This window comes from Sphaeramia orbicularis, chromosome 10, assembly GCF_902148855.1.
Source record: "Sphaeramia orbicularis chromosome 10, fSphaOr1.1, whole genome shotgun sequence".
Taxonomy (NCBI): domain Eukaryota; kingdom Metazoa; phylum Chordata; class Actinopteri; order Kurtiformes; family Apogonidae; genus Sphaeramia; species Sphaeramia orbicularis.
In genome coordinates, this window is record NC_043966.1 from 22,084,427 (window position 1) to 22,096,898 (window position 12,472).

Here is a 12,472-nt window from a genome sequence, read left to right on the forward strand (position 1 = left end):
GTCCTCTTAAAACGCCTCCGTCATCTTGCCCAAGTCTAATGATCTAATTACAGGCTAAGACTTGTTGACTTTGTATTGAAAGAAGAGCCAACCTGACACTATTGTCCACCCCCTCCTCTTTCTTCATCAGCCTCCATATCGTCTGAATAAGGTACACAAAGCTGCACTAAACGGCACCTACTGTACGAGTTCAACCTCTGAGCCACGAGGGCCTCATTTACAATCCAAATCAGGGTGGGCGCAGAGTATGATTAAAAAGTTAGGTCAAATGCAAACTCATACCTGCTCAACACAACAGAGCTATTCACTTAGAGACTCGTGTGCTGTTGCAACTGCAGGTAACACACAGACACAAATAAATAATTTCCCTCCAGGGTTAGGGTTAATTAATCCAAATCTAAAAATAACCCCGTAACTTAGACAAAAATATGAAACTCTTAATTTGCTATTTTTAAAGTAATCTGCCCGTCTTGGGCCCCAGTGGCAAATTACGTCAGACATTACCTCAACTAAATCAATTCTGAATGCCAAACAGATGAAACAATCACAAGCTTTGGAATTTTGCATATAACCTTATTAAAAAGTCTGACCATAATTGGATGAAAATGTGAGGCCTGCTCTGAGTGTGCAGTATAACCACAGGCTCTGTTCAGTTTACTGCAGCTGTAGCTGAAGACAGATTCAATAAAAAGTGGGTGTGAAATCTGGATGTTGATCAAACTGTACCTATGTTTGCTCAGCAACACAGTATGTGCACAGTGTCATGTGTGGCCCACAAACTGCAGAGTAGATTTCTGGTGAAACAGGATGTGTGCTTTTATCCCCGCAACACTGAGCAAGTTTTAGATTCTGTACATTATGCAGGATGATTGAACTGGTTACGGGTGAAAAATACTTTAGGGAAGGTCAACTCAAACAGGCACAAAAGGGGAAGCAAAGTGCTGTGGTTCAAACTTCCCTGTGAAATGAAACAAGAGCTGATCTTCTACATTACAAGATGAGCAACATTCTGTTCTGATGAACTGAAGATTATAATGCCTGCAGCACTGCATGACTGCCTTCATGCACAAGACTGGAGACAGCAACAGCAAAACCACCGCAGTTATTTCCCTACTGATGCAGCTTTTGCACTTGTTGTATAGGGTCTAAAATCAGTCATAATTTAAATATGACATGCTTTGCAATTGCTACACCAAGAAAAATACATGTGGGCTTGGTTTAGGGGCTTGCAAAACATTGTTAACGCCCTCGCTTCAGCACACCATATAAGGCAACAATTCATAAAAGTACCACAATAATCACACTTATTCACAGAAAAGTGACTTACAACAGTCCATAGAACTACTAAATCAACACTTCAAATCTATTAGGTGATCTAACATGTTGTCCAGCCATGAAATTGTCAACAGAAGTTGAGAATAGTTTGACATGCATTTCACCATAAAAGTTAATCGTACCAAACTTCTGTAATCATTGAACAGCGTAAAGCTGCATCCCGTTACATGTTTGAGCGGGCAGAGAAAAGAGAAAATAAAAGTAAAATTCTTATCTAAGATGTAATATTACAATGAAAATAAATTGAAAAGTGTTGATTATTGTAACCTTACCGTCTTCTGTAGCTACGATTCCCAAAAAATGAATACATACTGTAACGTTTCAACGTTTTTTTGGGTTTTTTTTATTATATCAAGAATATTTTCTGTAAAACATTTCAGGTCTTTTGTTCCAACTACTAAAAACATCCAAATAGGTAAAACGTGTTGATGAGGTGGAGGAGAACATTTCGTTACTAACCTTAAAGACACACGATTCAGATGACAGCGTCCATAATAGCAATTGAACAAGTGTAGATCTCAGTAACCAATGAAAATCAAGAAAAAAACAGACAACAAAGGTGAAATGGGAATAATCCAAGGAGCGTAAAAAGGGGGTAAAAGCAGTCTGAAGGTGTGGACTACTGGCCAGACCCACACCTTTTTCTCACAGCGGCAAAACAAAACTGAGAGGCAAAAAAAAAAAAAAAAAAAAAAAAACGACAATGCAATGGCTGCTGAAACAGAAAAAGGAGAAGTGTAGTGAAGCAACTTGTCCTCTCCCTATGAGTCACGAAGCACTGTCGCCATTGGTGGTGGAGCCCGGAGGCAGGCAGCTTTCACCTGGCCAATCAGCGAGCAGTATCGGCCCTAAATGTAAATGCTTTCAGGTGAGCGGCAGGTATGGCAGGGATTGGATAGGACTGCAGTGGGGGAGGGGAGAGTGGAAAGGTCCAACCAGAGGGCCACACCTAAAGCAGCATGAAAGGCGACAGACGAGTTTCTCCTGCAGAGGAGGAGTGGAGGTGAGTAAACAGTCAGACAGGTATGCACAGTTTAGACTTTGAACGTACAATATGGAGCAATTCAGGCATGGTTATTAAAATGAGTATGCCAGCTCAGAAATAAAGTTCACAACTCTTCATGTCTATTAACTGTGTCAGTGAGCCAGTTAAGCTACTGACATGTGGGGGAGTTATTCACCCCGCAGAAGAAAGCTCCATAAAACAACTTCTACCAGTGGGAGGCATAAAGAAATGAAACTATAAAGTTGATATTTAGGTGTGAGAGTGCAGCAAGTGCTTCACCGCAGTGGCCCAAAAATGATTTCCTCCTCCTCGCCTTCAAGATTCATTGATCATGATGAGGGGAAATCTCCTGCTGCGAACAATTATCAGATGCAAGTTTAAGCTAGCCAGGATTCGTCGCACTCCAAATTTAAAATCAAGCTGTTTTAGTCATGTTTCGGCTTTTTGGAGTTAATAAGAGCTGAGTGTCACAGATCTGATGTGTGACGCTGGTAGTTTACTTATCTTGTTAGTTTCAGTGTACATAGATATAACTGAGCCTTGATAAGAATCTTTATCAGAAATGACACTTTAGCAAACAGGAAGGAGTGGTCTGTGGTGTGTGGCGAGCACAGTGTGTCATCACACTCATCTAAACACCAAATTATGTGTTTTTCACTGAAGGGCCCCTTGTCGTTTTAGTTAAAAATTTAATTCAAACCTGGTTTTCAAAGGGGAAATAACAAACAAACTATCATAAGACAGAGAAATTGATATTTGAAAAATGAACTCAATAAACTCGATTGCAACTGCAGCAGGGTCTGTTTGTCATGGACCCTCAAATCACCCTCTCCATCTCCGCTGAGTGTTCTCATCATCACATTAATTCTTCCTGGCCTTGGTTCAGTGTAGTTCAGCTCAGAGTAGAAAGCAGCTGTTTGCTTCAGTGCAAATTGATAGCCTTGCTGTGAGGGAAAGTTACACCAAACAAGCTCCATTCATCACCGCGTTTGGAAATATTGTCCAAAACCCAAAGCCTTGGAGGATGCAGTTCGCTTGTGATAAACATTTTTAAGTTAATGTGCTGCAACACGTACACAAGCAAATTTAATTTCTATGTTAATTCTTGAGCTGAGTTTTACAGATAATCTGAATCTCTTTACAAACACCCAGGGGCCTTTGAATGTATCCCTTCCTTTAAATGTCAGAAATGCAGCCTTTTTTTATAGTTTTCAACCCAGTTTTTGGACCGAAGCTCCTTGTAACTGGTTCACTCATTTTCACAAACTTGTAGGTTATTGTGTCATTTGCCATATGGTAGTAGACTGGGAGCTGCTTTGAGTTTTGAGAAGTTTTGTTGAATAGAGCTGCCTCTTGCATAGCAAACAGTTCAAACAGAATGGTAAGAATAAATAGTGAGAAAAGTAGACAACAGTGAGGAAAATCCCCATAAATGTGAGAAGTGTAGAGTCAGGTTGAGTCATGTCATATTGTTTTCACATTATGTGATTTACCCTTTATATAAAAATAGGTGTGAAACCAAGATTCAATCTGCAAACATCCACAGTCCAAAGCTGCAGTTCCATTTTCTATGTTATGCCTTCATGCCACCTGTATTTGCTTAACTAGTTATTTTGTTTTGTTTTATAAATGTGAGGTTAGTTGTCGAATCAATCTACCTTCATAACATACTTCAGCTCTCATGAGGTTCTTGTAGTTAACTTAATAAAACTCAAATGACATGTGTTGAAAAGTCTCCTTGTGCTTTCTTATTCTAACGTGATATCATGACCTGCGTAAATATACACACCACTTTTAACTGGTGTGTTATCTGTACACATTATAACCTTTCCACATGTATGTTCATGCCATTATTAGCCCCCTGTCCAACCTGAATCGATGCATCAAATACCACACACTGAGGGTTAGGGTTGGGGTTATATGAACCGGAGATCTTGGCGTAAATTGACACGTGATCAAATGGCATTGAATAACACGCAAAAGGTCAAAAATAGCAGAGCACGCCAAATGCCATAAAACTGGCATGACATACAAGGCCAGATCAGTCTCCTTATTCACATGCAAACAAAAAAGTAGACAAACAAGCCTGAACCACGGATTTGGAGAATTACTACACCCCTTGAAAATACAGATCACATTCACTTTAAGTTGCTACTTGGGAGAAAGGAGACAGAATTAGAAAAAAACACTATTCAAGATATGTCATCCTATTAAACAGTAAAAGTAGGAGAAAATGTTTTCTCATTACATCAGAGAAGTATCTATGGTCTCTTGTTTGCAGAATTTAGTGACAAACATTCATGGCCTCAAATCAAAAAAAGACTAAACTTTAAGCCCCTCAAGAATGATGCAGATAATGCATTCTTATTATTTTGTAGTTTACCTCAGCACAACAACAAAAAACGTTTGCATTCGTATTCATTCGTAACAATTTATAAACCATCCAATTATCTTCTGTAATACCAAATGCAAACTTACACAGATTTTCACAACAAATCACATCCACACTCTGGGGGAAAGCAATAAAATGAAGATGTTTAAATTGCTATTGCTTCAAGACATGTCACTGGGATAAAATTAAATTCAGCCCACAATGAGCAAATACAAAAAGCCTGCCTCTCACAGTGGATTGTGCTCTTCTTTTGTATAAAAGTGGTGTATTAACTAGAGCAAAAATGCTTTTATGTGTGATCAGCACAGGGCCATGTGACCCTGCTATGACTGAAAGGACACACCTTTCCTTTGCAGCCTAAGAATGAAAATAGGGTCAGTGGTAATTCTAATGTGTTGGTCCTGCATAAAAGACAACAACCACAACAGACACAGGCTACAAAGCCCCCATTTTCTGTGGTGTGTCCTCATTACAAGGCAGGACACTGCAACGGCTTGCAAAGAGAAGCTGGTGTGATCTAGTATTAGTGAGTTTGTTTTGACCAAAGACACTAGATCAGTAATTGCTTGGTGTTAATCTTCTTGTCTGTCCACATTTCACAGTCATTTTAAAGCATTAATTATACCTAGACAACATAGCAATGCATGCACAAGAAGCACATAATAGTAAATCATAATGTTTCATGTTGAATACAATACGCAAATACAACAAGTGTTCAGAGAACGCAAACCTCCACCAAGCACCCCGAACAGTGTGCATGTGTGGATCGACTATTTCTTTTTAAATTAAACATTTCCAAGGTTGTTCCATACAGCAGAAAAAGTTGAAGCTTGGTACCAGTCATGTGTATGTCAAATTATATTAAATTCTAATCAATATTTGTTGAGTTATAATGAAAAATGTGTCATAAATGGGATTTTCAAAGTTAATTGAAATGTCCACAGAGTCCACATTCCACAGCGGATGTGGACAATTTTGTGCCAGATACAAGATATTGTTATAAGCAACGGGTGTATCAAATTGGAGGCTAATCAGTCGTTTTGAATTTTTTATGAATTTTCGAAAATTGCTCAATGATGAGAGATAGGAAAATGTGAGATTTTGTGACCTTGCTGTGACCTTGAACTTTGGCCTACTTGGCCCAAAATTTAATGGGTTCATCCCAGGGCCTAGGCCTATCTGTGGGTAAAATTTGGTAAAGATGGTTGGAATAGTTTTCCCGTAAAGTTGCTAACAAACAATCAAACAAACAAGCACACGAAGCAAAGTGATCGCAATACCTCCTGGCGGAGGTAATAAAGCGTGACATTCAACATTTACGTTTTGACAGCAAACCCTTAAAAGTGTTCCTAAGCCTTCATGCCTCCATATTATGGGTCAAACCTAGCCCGTATTTAAGTCTAGGTCCTCTTGTTCCTTTTTTCTTTTTTTTCTTCCACAGTAAACTTGATTCACGTCATTCTCAATCTAGGCCTCCTACAAGTTTGCACCAGACAAACTCCTCCACTACGCTACTGAAAATTGAGATCACTCACTGAAGAATTATGTTGGAGTACTAAAACCTGACAAACACTCTGAAACAATCCTTGACAGGGTGAGATATGGGAGCCTTCGGAGGACAGGCAAAACTGTTTGTGTAGCTTGGAGGTCATCTGATGGCTGGTCGGGCCATTCAGCTATAGGGAAGTGTTAAACTGAGGCTGTCAGACACCCGCTAACAGGACAGAAGTGCACACCACATGAGGCACAGACTGAGGTAAACATGAGGACGTTAATGCATTTCAATCAACTCGACAAATCATTAATGTATTAGAGAAAGCTCAAAAAGCAAATGAAGTACAGGGAGCAGATATTTCCCTTCATAAACATCCCAGCTGGTTATGACAGAACAGCACCAGAGCAACAATGAAGTTTATTCAAAGAGCTGACAACTCACAGCTCTATGAAAACATTATCATCCTTGAACAGTGACCACCCCGAGCGGAACAGGATTCAAAGATGATTCACTGTGCTGACGGGGTTCGACCATAGATGCACAGACCTAACAATGACTATGTAGGTAAGTATACAGACAATGCATTCAGTGTGCTCAGCCTACATACGTGACTGAATGATTAGTACCTCTGAGCAGCAAGTGATGCACCAACCACAAGCCTTGAACAGATTTTCAGTGTACCTAACGCTACATGGAATATGTGACTAAATTACCTGGAAGCTGCTAAATCGGCTGTTTCTTGAGTGAGCCCCTAGAAATCAGCACCAAAAAACAACACATATGTTTTAGAAGCACCGTGAGTTTGTGTTCCTTGGCACTAACAAATTTCTCATGGCAGACAAGACCAAAGTCACATTGAAGTCCATAAAATAATCAAATGTGCATGTCTCTTGAAACTCTCAGTCAAGGTTGTTTTTTCTTGTTTATAGCTTGTGTTTATGGTGACAAACTGCAGCTACATTTCATATGCGTGAAATAAAAGTTCAGTTTGTAACCATGCAACAAAAGAAAGCAATTTCACTCAAGTAACTTAAGATTTAAAAGTGAAGTGGGATAAAACTGTGACAAATCCAAATGGGGAAAAAAATTATCTGTCAAGCAAAGACACGTGTTAAACATAGCAGGAACTGCAGTATTAGCTCTATGGCTACACAACCCACAAAGCAACACATTAAAAATTAAAAACACATAGAGCACACCGACAATCCAGATCATCACACCTCTGTGGGCTATCGCAAGTGAAACACCTAGAGAAAATATTAATTGCTCCATAAATATCTAGGAAACATGTAAAAAGCGAAGTGTTAACATAACACAGATTTTCAAGTGTTACACATGCTAATTCAAAGTTAACTGGCCTGTTCTACTGCATACCAACCAGCAAACGATTTTTAATCCAAGACCCTAGTTTATCTCAAGCTCATTATTAATAAAATGCCACGAGCCCCTGTGAGAATATTGCTCTGTCGCTCAGAGCCTAGATTATAATACCCATTGACTGCATGCAGTTAAATAATTCAACAAGCCTGAGGACAGCCTGTCACTTTGAAATTAGCCCAAAAGAAAAAACCCACAAACCTGATTGATGGTGAGGACAGACAGCAGATGTAGTAGACTGTCACAGCACACTGCAAATTCTGTAAACTCTGCCATTGCTTATTTTGGTCACATTTCATAGAGTGTGTTGAAAGTTTAGATCGGCTGAATGAAGAAAGAATACTTGGTATCTTCAGCCACAGCTCAACACCATCGAGCTGACTCGTGAGAGACCATTCACTACTTCATTAGCTCTAAGAGACATGAAAAATTACACAGATAAATAACATTATGTGCTGAAGTTGCAGACAAAGCTAGTTTCTATTTTTGTCAAGAACTATGTGGTTATAAGCCACTCCTTAATGTAATAACACATGCATCACTGCTGAAGCATACCACATTTTGTGCTTCCATGGGCCTCGGCAAGCATCATAAAAATATCTATGTAATGTGGTTAACTAATCTCATGATGGCAACATCCTGCTAAGTAGACACATTATACTTTGACTACTTCTCCCTGCTGACAGTCTTATAATGAGACTAAGGTTGTGTAAAAATATAATCTTTCTGTTTTATGTGTATTTAGCTTTTACAGCCAAAGTTACCCAGAGATGTCTTGTTTTCCCTAAAGTAAAGGTTTTATACTTTTATTCCCATTTGTATTGTAACTCTGCAATCACCAAACTTTAAAAGAGGTGATGTATAAAATATCAAATGGTACAGTTGTTGTTTGTATGCCTCATATTAAAATTTCACCTCCTCGCCATTTTTACTGGCTAAAGTGTGATTTCCAAGAGTAATTACATCACAGTTGCATCACAGTCAAACTGTCCTGTTAAACATGACAAAAATAGTTTTACTGTAGCTGTCGATTGCATCACAACAACGCAGAGATTCATGAAGAAACTAAAGGCCCTATGACTCGTCCAAGTCACATGCTTGTGAGACAGGCAGCATGAGAGCAGAATGAGGTTACAGGTGGAATTTCCCTCGTCTCTCCTTTCCCTGTGACGTCATGTCCAGTGGCAGCAGTTTACTACCTGCTGCCTAGCAATCAAACATGTCTGACAAGGTGATATTCAGGTGGCAAAAGAGAGAGGTGGTGAAACGGCTGCGTACAATTAAGGAACTTTACAAACAACAGTTCCCCTTTGAGCCATCAATAGAAAACAGCCAAACATGGGGTATTTTTCTACAGAACAAAAAGGGAAGTTACACAGTTTTATTTCTCTTTTCACAATAGGTTCCTGCATTTTTGCAAGTCATTTGAGGTTTCAGCTATCTCATACGATTGTTTGTTTTGTTAACGCATATGAACATTGCCATCTTGTGGTTATTTCTAAGGCACCAATTTACACTAATTTACACCTTGGAGAAAAGCTCATCATATGAAAATGGATGTCTGAGATATTACTCAATTGTTGAACTCTTTTTAAAATGGCCAGGAGTAAGTAAACAAGTAACTAAACATCTCTGTTATGTGTGGACACATTAAAGCCCTGGATAAAACAATGACACCCATATTCATCAACTGTGTTACATGGTGCTGGTTATACATATTGCCAAATATAACAACCTCCAACATAATTCAGCTGTTGGATTCCTTGTGCCTGTGTCTCTTGCGAGGCCACTTTGAAAGCTGATGTGAAACTGGAGTGCTGCTTTCTAAATAGGATAAAAGCCCTGTTCTTTTTTGTGTAGTCAAATCAATATCTGAGAGGCCATTAGAGCAGGCTGGGCTGATCTTAAACAAGAAGAAGAAGTGGCTGATGTCTGAGGAGCTCTCATCACTAATATGAGCACAGTGTAGAACAGCGCTCCATTGTCCTTGGTCATCATCACACTCCTCAGCTCAGCTGCTCAGGCTGCTGGTGACATCACTGTCACAGGATAAGAAAAGCTGCTGGGAACTGCATCAGCCTCCACCACACTCTGTTTAATGTGCAGTGTGCACAAACACACAATTTACTCCAAACCTGCACTGCATTACAGCTAAAGCAGAGTAGAGAGAAATGCGTAGACACACGTATGGCAGGATGTTTCTAAAAGAAGAGCACATGTTTGAAACAAACAAGGACTCCACACTGGAGACAAAGTATATTTGGAAAGTCTTGTTCTGGATAATTGCTTTCAGCAGATTGAAGTTTCCAATTATCCGCCAGCCTCTGCCAGTGTTCCCACTATGTGAAGACTAAAGGGGAAGGGAGGAAGGGTGGGTAAAGGGTTGGTGGGTCCAGCTGGTCTTGTCTCTAGTGGGAATGACAAGCTAAAGCTCGTAACTCTCTGCTTCCCTGTGCGTCACCGCTGCCTCCTCTGAAGGCAACAACTGCATCCAACCAATCAGATTCTGTTTGTGTGTCCCATGACACAAGCATCTTAACCCAAAAATGTAAACATCTGGCAAACATTTAGACTTGCCGCAGAACAGGGTTGATCAACTATTCTGTCAAGCATTTTAGACGCAAGCAAAAAAACAGAAGTAAACACTAATTTATATTTGTCCAACAAAAGCATGATGTCTATTTGATACTGTAAACTCAATTTTAATAAATATGTTCGGTCTGCAGCTGCTGCAGTTGAACAGGCAATGTGAAGCCTTATCATCTAGTTATAGCCTTTAGTATGGACAAAGAAAAACATAGTTGTCCTGTTTTTGCAGTGTTGTCTTGACTAGTCTATTACAGATTAGGTCTTCAAATCATCTACTAGAGATACATATTTATCATTTCCTATAGTCCAAGCTGACATAAAGTTAAAGATAAATACTTTAATATCAACATTTTAGAGACTACGCCGAGGGAATTCTTTGCAAATTACTAAACAAACGCTGTCATTTTTGTAACTTATTCTCTGATTGCCTAATATAACCCACTAATCACTTAATGTTTCAGTTATTATGCCTGTAATATGTCATGTGAGACACAAGAGGTACACATGTTCAAACTGTTGAGCTATTAATAGAGGAAAATCACATTTTCCATGTTTACAACAAACTCCACACTGGCACTTGTTTGTCCATAGAAGACACATAAAATAAAACAGAGGCCTAATTAAACACAACTGACAGTGGTATTCCTCTAACAATCTGTTTTGTACCAGTTGTAAGGAGGAATGGTGAAATGGCCAGCCTCTTTGGTGCACACACACACACACGACACACACACGCCATCAATGCAGTCTCATGCTGTCTGAGTGATACAATAAGGGCTCAGAGAAATATATGGAGTAGTAGGCAAAGGAAAAGCCTCAGGTCATGTATCCCTGTGGTTACCACTCACATGAGCTCAGTCATGCTTCTTCAGTTGTAGCCTGAATAACTGTCTCATACACTCAGACCAATAAAAGTCCTCTGGTACACAAACTGCACCAGCATTCTGCAGAGTAGTCTTCCATTAACTGCTACAAGTCCCAGTTATAGTACAAGAAAAGCCCCAGTAGGTTTCTACACTCATTATAACGTGTTTAGTATCCGCAGCCCAGCATAATCTCAAAGGGAATGTTCAAAATAAGATATAGCTGGATAATGCAGTTAAAAGGAAAGAAAGGCACAATAAAACACCCTTGGTAAGATACTCTGTGGACTCACCCTGGTAGAAGTTGTCATCATTGGCTTTGAGCAGGCTGTAGGTGGCTGTCCTCATAAAACTGGGCGACGTTAAGGACACATTCTAACGGTACTATAGCTCCATTATCACACAGTCTCCGGCCAGCTTACCCTCCTGCTGCTGTCCTGCTCCTCCTGACACAAGGTTGTAGTTTTCTCCGACAGGGGCTGATGCGTGGGGAATTCCTAGCAGTCACATTTTCCTGGGGAATGATTGGCTCTGCTGCGAAGTTTGGCAACAGTAACGCTTTTAGTACCAAACATATCCCATAAATACAAAGTAAACAATGATCAGCTTGATGAGTATAGAGCTCTTAACTAATCTGGTAATTATCAACGTGCCCAGACTACTACTTACAAGTCAGTTAAGTTTGTATTTACTTAAGAAATTGCTTTCCAAGCGAAACTGAAAGAAAAGTTACGGGAATCGTTTATGTGCTATTTCTGTAACCGCTGACTGTTACAGGTGAGTGCGTCCGACGCGGAACAAACGAAGTTGCAGACTGGAAAAGAAATGTTTTTATATATTTTTACGCTATCAGTGGGCTGGTTTTAGTCGTGTGACCTCCTATAAATCAAACGCTACGTTAGAAGTATTAGTAGAGATGGGCATCTTCCGGGATTGTCCAAGCCCTTGTGAGATGAGAGCAATTGAGGATAACTCCGAAACGGGCGGGGTCTGATGTTACAGTAGTTTCTCTGGAAATGATGAGCGCATACATGCGGCATGTTTCAAGAACAGTATGTCAGTAATCATGTGATATTACGAGTATTGTGTGCGATTATAGTGTATTGTGTTTGCTGTACATTTGGTAATAGTAAACTAACAGTAAACGCATGTTCATTTACTACTATAACAAAACCGTATTCCCATACCGGGAGTCGAACCCGGGCCGCCTGGGTGAAAACCAGGAATCCTAACCGCTAGACCATATGGGAGAGTTACCGCTGAGCAAACTAATTGTCTTTTTGTTAGCCATCCTATTTGGTTTCAATGCCATTTTAATGTTTATTATTATAAGGTATACTTACCATTGTATTAATTATGTATGCTAACATAGTCGTTACATCGAACACAAGTCGCATTTACCCCTTTATAAATTA

The 12,472-nt window shown here is 39.6% G+C and overlaps 1 protein-coding gene and 1 non-coding gene across 2 annotated transcripts in view; both read right to left on the bottom strand.

Annotated features, from left to right (window-relative positions):
- The window catches only part of elf1 (E74-like ETS transcription factor 1), a 32,651-nt gene extending 30,615 nt beyond the window's left edge, over positions 1-2,036 (bottom strand). The window contains 1 exon segment of the mRNA XM_030145773.1: positions 1,795-2,036. The gene's annotated coding sequence lies outside the window, so the exon portion shown is untranslated.
- A 10,199-nt stretch (positions 2,037-12,235) lies between these two features.
- On the bottom strand, positions 12,236-12,307 carry trnae-uuc (transfer RNA glutamic acid (anticodon UUC)). Its single transcript has one exon. It is a non-coding gene; the product is annotated as a tRNA-Glu (tRNA).
- Positions 12,308-12,472: the final 165 nt, after the last annotated feature.